Here is a 12,250-nt window from a genome sequence, read left to right as displayed (position 1 = left end):
TGGAAGGTAATATATTATATTAACAGTTCTGGGAATTGAGACCTGGGCATCCTTTTTTTTTTTTTTTTTTTTTTTTTGGTGGGGGGGACATTATTTTGTCTACAACACTGTGTTAGAAGCTCATTTTAGGATATTAGTATCAAATTTGTTACTCTGCTTCTCCTTTTCAATGCACAAACAAAATGAATGATTTAATTCTCACCTTGGGTTAAAATGAGTCTATAAGAATGTTCCCTGAGCAGTTATCAGACACATTTTATCTACCAGGTAATATGCCAAGTGCTTTGAGTGTACCTACATATTTAATCCTTACAACAAACCTATACTATTAATTTTAGCTCATTGTATACATGAAGAGATTGTAGCACAGAATTCAGTTACTTGTTCAAGATTTTAAATCTAGCAAGTGACGGGGTCAGGATGACTGCAGAGCTTCTCCTCCTGACCCCAATGTTTTTGCTAGCTCTCTCAAGAAATTACCAAACAATTTACATGATTCTCATGTGCAAAAGTATGCATACAATACATTAAACTATATCGACTAAGACGTGGCCACGTTTAAACTAGTTACTGGAGTTAAGGTGAGGCCCCTCCTTAGAAGGCTGATGATGTCTGTCTGTAACTGAGAGAGCATATCAGATGTTAATGGTATTAACTCGACTCTCTGCAGCTTAAATAGAGGATTAATCTATGAACAGTATAGACTCTTGAAGCCACTTTTGCATTTATTCATGTGTGTGCAGGGGTGGTTTGGTAGGATTTCAATACCTGAATATCAGTTAATCAAATTGCCTTTTTTTCCCCCAACACTACAAGTTGAGTAAAGCATTTTGGGGGTAGTAAAGATGAGAAAACTTCCCTTTACCAGGATGCACCTGAGGGCAGCAGCGCTCTTAGAGAAAAGACCATAAGCCACTTCTCATCCAAACGCTGCCTACAAGTTTTAAATTCCTAAGAACCTCATTAGCAAAAATCGTTTCTTCCTTTTGCCAGTATTATAATTAAATAATTTAAATAAATAAATATTTTTAATTTCCTATTTGTCCTTTGGTATATTCGTTTTTTCTCTCCCAGTTTTATTGAGATGTAACTGACATATAACACTGTATATGTTTAAGGTGTACAGCATAATGATTTGACTTAACATACATCATGAAATGATTATCACAGTAAGTTTAGTGAACAGCCATCATCTCATAGAGACACAAAATTAAATACATAGAAAAAAATTTTTCCTTGTGATGAGAACTCTTAGGATTTATTCTCCTAACAACTTTCATATATAACATACAGCAATGTTACTTATATTTCTCATATCGTACATTGTATCGCTAGTACTTATTTATCTTAATAACTGGAAATTTGTACATTTTGACTGCCTTCATCTAATTTCCCTTCTCTCACACCCTGCCTCTGGTAACCGCAACTCTGATTTCTTCTCTCGGTAGATCTTAAAGCCCCATGAAAACCAGAACAATATATGTCTTGTTCATCACTCCACCAGAGCAACTAATAGCATGTACGGTGCATATGTACTCAGTATTTACTGATAGATGGGAGGAAAGGAAGAAAGAAGTAAGGGTGGGAAGAAGGAAGAAAGAAAAAACAAAGAAGGTCCAGTCCCTAGTTTGGGTCCCGATAAGAAACAGTGATGCATAGGCGCACATGAAAACTAAAAATGAGACAAAAGGAGTCAGGATACCTCCCAAGATTAGAGTCATAAGCCAGCTCCACAGCAGGCTAGGTTGAGAAGGCAAACAGCCATTGATTTAACTCCCTATGTGGAGCCTGGGTCATCCTGCTCAAAGTGGGGATGACTTCATAATGCATTTGGCAGGCCTCAAAGGAAAAGAGAAAATAAATTTTTGAAAGAAAGCATTGGGATAAAAAAGGCAGTGTGGGGAAGTTGGGCAGGATGGGAGAACAGCGTTGAATCTTCATTAAAAAGGCCTACATTTGATGTAACAGTATGGTAACTGTTTAGTTTTCCCCTCCATTGAACGGTAGGCAAATAAAGAGCATGGCTTGTGTCTTTTATCTTTGAAATTCAGCATTTAAATGTTCATTTGTTAAATTTAACATGATGAAGATGGATGAAGGCCATGGTGGAAGGAAACCGGGCAAGATGGTTACAGAAGATCCGAGGAGCAGCTATCCAGTGGAGCTCATCAGGGTAATCATCCCAGAGAATTATGCTTGGCCCAAGTCTTAAAAGATAAAGAGAGGGTTCCCAAGCTAAGAAAGAAGAAAGAGTGTTCTTCTCAGATGATGTAGGCTGTGCAAGGGAGGGAAGGCTTGACTGTATTCTGAGAACTACATGTGATTTGGTATGGAGGGGATAAATAGTAGGAGGATGTGGTTGGACTGGGGAGAAGTGACAAGGAAGATGCTGAGGCTGAAAGAGTTTGAGTCTTAGGCTAAAATCACCGGGGGAATATTTAAGGTTCATTAGGCAGCCAACATAACTGGATCACTTCCCCCAGCTGTGTAGCAATTGAATTTTAAGGGGGTCGGGGATGGAGATTCTTTTACATCAAGAGAGAGATAATTGCAAGTTCCGACGAAAGAAATCATGAGCACCCAAGTCAATGTAATTCCATGGAGACCTTAGAGGAGAGGATGGTTGTTAAGGTGAAGGGTTAGACAGAGTCACTGATGTCTCCCAGGTTTCAGGCTAGAGGATCTAGGTGATGCCATTCACTGAGTCAGGTGAGAAAGCAGAAAGAGCTTGAAGACATGAGTGGGCGAGTGAGGAGTACTGCTCAGATATATTGAGCTAGCGGACCTGCTGAAGGTAACAACAAACAGCATTGCTAACTGCTAGCTCTGTGCCGGGCTCTCTTCTTAGTGTTTTACATGTAATCGTGAACTTCAGATGAGATGATGTGTATAAACACTTTTTGGGAAAGCATAAAGTACAACATTATTTAGTGGATTAGTATTGATATCCTCTTTTCTATTTTTACTATATTTAGGAGAGTAAGGCACTAGGATTTTTTTCCCCTTTTTTCTCTTCTTTTCTCTAGACCAAGAAAATTATACTGGAAAAGATAATAAATCAACAAAGTGTCATCTATTACTCTTTTTAGAAAAATGACTTAATGGGACTGTATTTTTAAATGCTTCTAAAATAATGCCTTCCTCTATAGTCAGTCACAGGAATTGAAAATGTGTTATTTAAAAATTTTTCATCAATTCAGTAGGTAAAATATTTGAGTAGAAATTTTAAATTACTACCTCTTACTTTTGTTTATTTCTCCTAAGTGTGAATCTCTTGTCACTGATACACAGTTGACAAAGAGCAGCCTGATCACAAGCAGCTACTCCAGACGTTGTGCTTCTACAAAAATCAGCATCTTTGCATAGCACGAATATTCATCATTTCACCAGTTCACATTTGCAGTTCTTTATGTTTTCCAGTCTATACCATAGGATAAGTAGCTCTCAGTGCTTAAGGAGAACATATTGTTCTAGAACTGCTGACTTTCACATTATCCTGATAAACTACTCATTGGAGTTAACCTGGTATATTGGGTAAACTGTTTATCATGGAATGAGAAGCTCTATAGTAGAAAAAAACTGTTGAATTATAAATGATTCAACAGAAGAGAATGCAAACTACTGAATACAAAAAAGAAAGAATTCTACCTTTTCCTCATCTGAAGGCAAAGGTAATGAAAGTCCACTAATGCAGCAAATGAAATTATCTTGTGCAACCTGGCCCTCAGGAATGAAAGTGAACAGAAGAAAAGGCTAGTAATATGTATTTCAGAATTAAGCAACCGCAGAGCCTGGCCAATTAAATTTATTATTAAGAATTCTGAATTTAGAATCAAGGGCCTAGGTTTGCAGGCTACTGTGTTGCTTGCGTGACTTTGCACATCTCTGTAATCCTGAATTCCCAATCAACGTCCTATGGCATTTTTGTATTTTTCACACTTTAAATATGCATTTTAAAGTTATCATTATTATTATGAGCACTGATAATTAGTACGTAGTATATCATACAGTAAGTATACGAGTAATTTTTAATTACTCTTCATTGGATGACTTTAGGTTAATGTTTTTTGCTGAAAATGATTAAAATAAGAGCATGTTTTCTAACTGCATTAGCGAACTATCAAAAATACATTTCACTACTCTAATTTTTAATCAGCATAATGGAATGACATACCAAAAGCAAACTCTTACTTCTTAACATAATAAATTTTAATGAAATATGATGATAATGACATTGACACTCTACTTATGAACTTCTGTTTATCAGATGAACTACACTGAGAAAAAAATGAATCTAGTCAGACAAGACTTTCTTGGCCATCTTAAATAAAATAGATGGCAACATTCTCTTCCAAAATTATTTTTATTAGCAATTTTCACTACCTTAAACATTATATTTAATTGTTTATTTGTACATTTTCTGTCTCTCTCCAGTAGCATGCAAACCCCAGGAGAGCAGAGACTTTCATTCAATACTGTGTACCCAGTGTCTTGACCACTGACCAGCACAGAGGAAGCCCTCAATAGATATTTGTTGGATAAATGAATTTCTTTCTGCTAGATATTGTGTTATTTTAACGTGTTTTCACATTTAGTTCACATATTAACCCTTTAAGGACTTAGCTGGTGGTGCAGTGGTTAAGAATCCACCTGCCAATGCAGGAGACATGGGTTCAAGCCCTGCTCCGGGAAGATCCCGTATGCCGTGGAGCAACTAAGCCCGTGCACCACAGCTACTCAGCCTGTGCTCTAGAGCCTGCGAGCCACAACTACTGAGCCCTTGTGCCACAACTACTGAAGCCTACGTACCTAGAGCCCCTACTCTGCAACAAGCCACTGCAATGAGAAGCCTGCACACCACAACAAAGAGTAGCCCCCCGCTCGCCACACCTAGAGAAAGCCCACATGCAGCAACAAAGACCCAAAGCAGCCAAAAATAAAATAAAGGGCTTTCCTAGTGGCACAGTGGTTAAGAATCTCCTGCCAATGCAGGAGACACAGGTTCAAGCCCTGGTCCGGGAAGATCTCACAGGCCACGGAGCAACTAAGCCCGTGCACCACAACTACTGAGCCCTTGTGCCACAACTACTGAAGCCTACGTACCTAGAGCCCCTACTCTGCAACAAGCCACTGCAATGAGAAGCCTGCACACCACAACAAAGAGTAGCCCCCCGCTCGCCACACCTAGAGAAAGCCCACACGCAGCCACGCAGCCAAAAATAAATCAATAACATTATTAAAAAATAATAAAAATAGATAATTATAGTAGAAAATACTTAAGTAATGCTTTCTAGATGCTAGGCAGTATTCTCAGGACTTCACTCGAATAACATTAATTTCATTCTCATAGAACCTATAAAGTACCCCATTTCACAGATAAGGCAATGGAGGCACCGAGAAGTTAAATGACTTGCTCAAAGTCATTCATCCAGAGTGGTTGAACCTGGATGTTAACCTAGCCAGTGTGGCTCTAGTTTCCATGCTGATAACTACTGCCTTTCCATTTTTATCTTACATGTCACATAGCTAAGGCTGAGAGCACTGGATAGGAACGGTACTGTTTCCTTATATATGTTTTATATTTACGCGGTATTCATGTTTATCATTGACTAAAGAATGTCTTTTCATTATCAGTGACTGCTATAATAGAAAATGAATATGGAAAACTATTGCAGAAATGTGTTTAAAACTAGCCATGGTTAGAGTTATTAAACTGCAGAGAGTTAGAACTACAGAAGACCTTAAATGTCACTCATTTTCAAATTTGTCATTTTACAAATGAGCAACTGAGGCTCTGACAGGTCAAGTGACAGTCTGTGGTCACTTAAAATGTTAGTTCTCATGCCAGTTTGAGGTTCTTTCTCTTGAGCAGAATGTTTGCAAATAAGTAGTCCAGAGGACATACTTTTTCAACCCCTCCCTTTCCTGCTTGCTTTTTACTAAGGAAGCATAGATTGCTATGGTGATAGCACTATATAAATAATAAATGGAACAGAAAATAAACCAGACAGAAGGGAGGAGGGCAATGGTCTCTTCACCTCCTAGGGTTTAATGATTAAGCTGTGCGTCCTGTGGAGACAGAAACAATGACAGAAGCCATTTCACCATCATTTATCAATAGGTCCTTTCAGATTTTAAGATTATTGAACTTATTCTATTAACTACAGCTGTACTATTTATTTGAATAAAGAAATAAACTCTGCCTGCAGTAGTAATTTTATTTTTTACGTTTGTTGTTGTCTCACTTGAAATAGATGACAAAAGGAGACTTAACACAAACATTTAATATCCACATGTCAGCTTTCGTAATGGACGTTACTGTTTCATGCATTCACTCAACAGGTGTTTATCCCTTTCCTGCCAATGCCAAGGACTGTTCCACGTGCCCGATATAGAGTGATACTTAGATAAATAAATATAGAGTGTACTCTCGGGAAGTAACAACCATCAGGAAAGATAAAATAGGACTGAGGGGAGAGAGAAACTACTTTTGATAGGATGGTCTGAGCAGGCCCCTTTGGAGAGGTGACATGCAATAGAGCTGGCTGGATTCAAGGGCTGATCTCTAAGAACATCTGGGAAGTGTATGGAGTGTATCAGAAATAGGAACAAGCAGGAAGGCCAGTGTGACATGAGTGAGTAAGAGAGCAGGAAAACCAAGGCAGACACTCACTGAGGTGTCCAGGAGCCAGACTAGAGAGAGGCTTGGAGGCCACTGTAAGAATTTAGGAGTTTCTCATAAAATGGGACTGGTCCATTTTGGTCCAATAGCAGGCAGAGCTGAATTAACCTGACTTCAGATTTCTCAAGTTGAGTATAAAGTACAAGAAAAAAATCCCATTGGCAGCCCAGAAATGATGATGAATTCTAAAGGCAGAAAACAAATGGCCGCTGACTGACAAAGAAATGTGAAAAGGCAAAGCATATGAGGTCTACTGGACAGAGATCTCAGAAAAGAAAAAAGACAAAACAGTTCAAACATTTGGAGCAAGAGCGAATAGTCACTTGGGAGCCCTGAAGGCGCTCCCATCCCAGAATCAACAAATGCAAAGAGAAGTAGACCATAGAAATTAATTTAGCAGCTGCTTTCAGCCCACCTGGGGGAATTGTGTCCCTTACCCTCTTCCACTGCCTGTGTATTCAGCGTAGCTGGCACTGATTTCTTTGGGCTTAGGCTAAAACTTCAAGAACGTCTCTCTAAATAAAGTAGGATTACAACTCCCAGACTTTGGATCTGAGAGAGATGCAAAGGGGAACTTGAAGGTATCTCAGAGCTGCTGCAAGAGATACAAGGGACAAGGGAAGAAAAATACACCAAGAAACCCAGGTATAAAATACATTACACCCTCCACTGCCCACATAAAGCCCTCCTCATATAGAATACTGTACGGATAACTAGCCAAACTGCCTCCTCCCTGCCCACATATCCTTAAGCATATCTTGATTTTTGACATATATCATCTTTTTTTTTTAACATCTTTATTGGAGTATAATTGCTTTACAATGGTGTGTTAGTTTCTGCTGTATAGCAAAGTGAATCAGCTATACATATACATATATCCCCATATCCCCTCCCTCTTGCGTCTCCCTCCCTCCCAACACTCCCTAACCCACCCCTCTAGGTGGTCACAAAGCACTGAGCGGATCTCCCTGTGCTATGCGGCTGCTTCTCACTAGCTATCTATTTTACATTTGGTAGTGTATATATGTCCATGCCACTCTCTCACTTCGTCCCAGCTTACACTTCCCCCTCCCCGGGTCCTCAAGTCCATTCTCCACGTCTGCGTCTTTATTCCTGTCCTGCCTCTAGGTTCAGCTCTCAGTCAGTCCCCCATCCATAACTCTGAGGGATGATGGACGGAGGTTAGAGGATGCAGAAATGCTATAATAAAATATTTCAGAGAAACGAAGCCAATAAGCCAATGTGAATTAAATTAACATCAGACTTCTCATCAGCAATCCTTTCTGCTAGAAGATAAAGAAATGATGTCTTCAAAATTGTGATGGAAAAATTATTGAGAGTCTGCTTTTACATTTCCAACCAAACTGTCAATTAATGGTTAATGCAAAATAAAGGCCTTTTGTCTATATTCAAGGACTGAAAAGAACTCTTCACTTATTTACCCTGTAGGAAAAAGAAAAGCAAGAAAAGATCTATTTAAACAGAATAATAAGGGACCTTAGGAAAGAAGATGATATGGGTTACAAAAACATTGACAAGTGAATATGCCCAGAAAAAGCTAAGATGGTAAGAAAAAAGAAAAGAAATCTCCTAGCTTTGATGAATATTCACTTTCAAGTGGCCTGTATTTAAAGATATGGGGTTCTATTTCTTTTTCCCTGAGTCCAATCAAAGTAATAAATTCTGCTGCGAATCTGCATACAAGCATACCTCAGAGACATTGTGGTCCTGGGTCACTGCAATAAAGCAAAAGCAAGTAGCACGAATTTAATGCTTTCCCAATGCACATAAAAAGTTATGTTTATACTATAGTGTAGTCTATTAAGTGTGCAAAGCATTATGTCTAGAAAACAATGTACATACATAATTTAAAAATACTTTATTGCTAAAAAATGCTAACCATTATCTGAACCTTCAAAGTTCTAGTCTTTTTGCAAGCGTAACATCAAAGATCACTGATCACAGATCATCATAACAAATATAATAATAATGAGAAAGGTTGAAATACTGTGAGAATTACCAAAATGTGACCTAGAGACACAAAGTGAGCAAATGCTGTTGGGAAAAAATGGTGCTGATGGATGTAGTGTTGCCACAAACCTTCAATTTGTAAAAACACAGTATCTGCAAAGCTCAATAAAGCAAAGAGCAATAAAATGAGGTATGAGGTATGCCTGTAATCATGATACTATAAATGGTATTTATTGACTTATAATCAACTTACGGGAAAATCTAGGAAAATAATTATAATTACTAAACTAAATGCAAGCTTATAAACTTTTATCATATAATAATAAGCTAACGGGCTTCCCTGGTGGCGCAGTGGTCGAGAGTCGGCCTGCCGATGCAGGAGACACGGGTTCGTGCCCCGGTCCGGGAAGATCCCACATGCCGCGGAGCGGCTGGGCCCGTGAGCCATGGCCGCTGAGCCTGCGCGTCCGGAGCCTGTGCTCCGCAATGGGAGAGGCCACAACAGTGAGAGGCCCGCGTACCGCAATAATAATAATAAGCTAACAAAAATCAGCAGGTGAAAGAAATGTCAAATGGGGGAAACAAAGATGAATTTCCTTGTCTTTTATTGTAGGGATTCAAATAAAATTTAATGTCAAAATTGATGGATTAAAAAAAGAGAAGAAAAGTTACAAAATTAGACCAGAAGAATAAAATCATGCTAAACTCTGGTAAGATAATCTGGAAATAGGGTAGGATGAGGGCACTACCCTCAGTAGTATTTGTCTGTATGTCATCATGTGCGTTCACTACTTTAATAATATATATAACCTATTTTAAAAGTTTAGCTATTTCTATTATTTATTTCCAATCCTTTTGTAAAAATTCTTAAGGAAAAACAAAGACTGTTTAACCAGCCAATTCATCTTCTCAAGAAGAACCAGTTGGTCCTTGTGTACTTACTAGTATAAGCAATGTTGCTAAAAGCTAACTATGCTGACAGCATTCTCTCTTTTAACAAATGTTCTAAACCAAAAATCAAAAAATGGCATCCCAGGGAAGGTTTGGTGTGCAAAAATGTTTTATTTAGCCATCATAGATTTTGCTTATTTGTTCTTAACTGAAATGTCACTAACATTTAAAAATTCACATAAAATTCCATATTCTGGCATATCTTGCAAACTCAGAAAGCTTTACAAATGTCATTTATAGGCTCTTCCTGGCAACAAGTGACTGGAACCCATAGACCTCAAAACACATTGGTTTGGTTGGAGTGGTGATATTTAACTTACACATTCATCAGAATCACTTGGAGGGCCAGTTCCGGGTAGATTGCTGGGCCCCATCCTCAGAGTTTGTGATTCTCTAGGTCTGGGGTGGGGGAACAAGGGAATTTATATTTCTAACAAGTTCTCAAGTGATGCTGTAGTTCAGGGGACCACACTTTGAGAACCATTGGATTAGGCCATGTTCTCATGGTAGTCACCAGTACCCTTAACCTTTCTGAGTCACTCACTTGTGTGATCTAGCCGGCCACTAAGTTTGTGCTTTCTGCTTCAAATCTTACTTGCAGTCATTTTTCTAACGAATAGGCAGTATTCCTCATTTGGGAAAAGCCCTTGCTTCAGAACTATGGGGACCTACCAAATATTTGGTCTTATTTGAGCATATAGCCTCAAAGTAACCTCTGTTGGTTTTTTTTTTTTAAGCATTTTTATTTTAAAAAGTTACTTAAAAGAATAACAATACTCTCTTGATTTTCTTTTATATATCCTGGCTTATCTTCATTCATGTAAAGCTGGATGTGCCAGACTCTAGTTGCCATTACATCTGGATTCATGGCCCTGCCCTGATCCTCCTCCGGGCAGACCTTGGGTGCCTTGGGTTACAGACTCCACTTGTCTATGCCTCAGCTTTCTTACCCACAAAAGGGAGGATGGAATATTTACGGTTTGATGGCGGTAGGATTGATAGAGCTGATGGCCACCGAGCTTCTAGCTGAACGCTCAGTACCTATCATTGTAACTGTGAAGTTGAGGATTCTGATAATGGTGGTGCTGTTCAATCTCCATTCATGTAGCAAATGTGTATTTTCCTGACTATATAATAATAATATTATCAAGCAATATTGAACTTGTTTTGTATAGAAGGATTTCTGGTTTCTTGGTTTGCCACAGGCAAATTTAACACTTCGTGAATCAACCCAGTGACAGTGGGGAACTCTAGTGTTGCATAATAGAGTGTACATTTGTAAGGAATCAGCAAAATAGGAACTAGCAGAAATAGTAAACAGAGATTGGCATCAAGCAATACAAATAAACTTGGTGACAGCTACTGTGTATAACTGAGACCAAACGGTATGGACAGCCAAATTTCTCTCCATTTTACTTTTGTGAGTAGAAAGGTCAGGGAGAAGGCAAATCTCCAGCCAACCTCATGGGTGTTCAGTAAGTGGCCAGGATCTTTCAAGGACATGATGACAAACATTGGAATAATTAGTAATATCCAGATGTTTCAATTGTTTTCCAGACACAGATACATTGTGTGAAAAGATATGGAAAAAACAGTGGAAGTGAGCAGGAATACAGAGAAGGTGGGGAAATACCAGAAGTATCTGAGGTCATGAAGCATAACTATGAGCTCCATTCTGATCTAGGGGGCATGACTTTTCAGTTTTACTTTAATTTTACTTTTGTTGAGACTAGCAATTTATAAGTTGCGGGGAATATGCTAAATAGTGACATTATTAGTGCATCTTTCTTAAAGACCTTTAAAAGTATTTTAAATCACATTATGCACGTTAAGTCTTGGGTAGAGATGCTACATTTAGCTTCCAAATGGCATTGTATAAAACAAAAGGCATAATAATAAAAGTCTCCTTAGAATTTGCTCATTTTCCTGCACCGCTGTGTTTAGAAAAGATATGTTTCAAGCTTATTCAGCAAGACTATTAATGTTTAGTGTTTTAGCAATATAATTATCTGGGTTGTGTGGAATGACGAAAGAACACACTATTCTGAGGATGTTTCCCTCTATCTGGATTTGAATAGTACTTGAATAGGGCATCAAGATCATTAGAATCACTTTGTGACTAATTTACTCAGGCTGAGAGAAATTTTGATGAAGCTAAGTGCTTATTTTTACCCAGTGCTGAACATGGGTTGTAAATGAGAAGCCTCCTTATTAGACACATTGAAACAAACAAACAGCATATAAGAATACTAGTTGACGTATCAGAAGACCTGAATTGTAGCCTTGGCTCTACGGACCTTAATGTTCTCATCAATGAAATGAGGGTTTTAAAATAAGTGATTTCTAAAGACCCTTCCAGTGATAAAGTTTTTGATACGAAGTGGACATCAATTATTTTCAACATACTTCATCAATTATTTTCAATGTATTGCAAATATGTAATGATGATTGTAAAAGAATGTAAGCTGACCTCTCTAAAACTAGGGTATTTATTGTACTTGGAAAAAAAGTTAATGTTCCTGTTTGCAATTCTAACTTAAAAGGACGGAGTTATCTAAAAATAACAACAAATGTATTGGAAGTTGAATAAGTCCTAGAAATCTGATGTACAACATTGTGCCTATAGTAAATACTATATTGTGCACT

Source organism: Neophocaena asiaeorientalis, unplaced genomic scaffold, assembly GCF_003031525.2.
Source record: "Neophocaena asiaeorientalis asiaeorientalis breed wild unplaced genomic scaffold, Neophocaena_asiaeorientalis_V1.1 scaffold150, whole genome shotgun sequence".
NCBI classification, from domain to species: Eukaryota; Metazoa; Chordata; class Mammalia; order Artiodactyla; family Phocoenidae; genus Neophocaena; species Neophocaena asiaeorientalis.
This window is presented reverse-complemented; position numbering follows the sequence as displayed.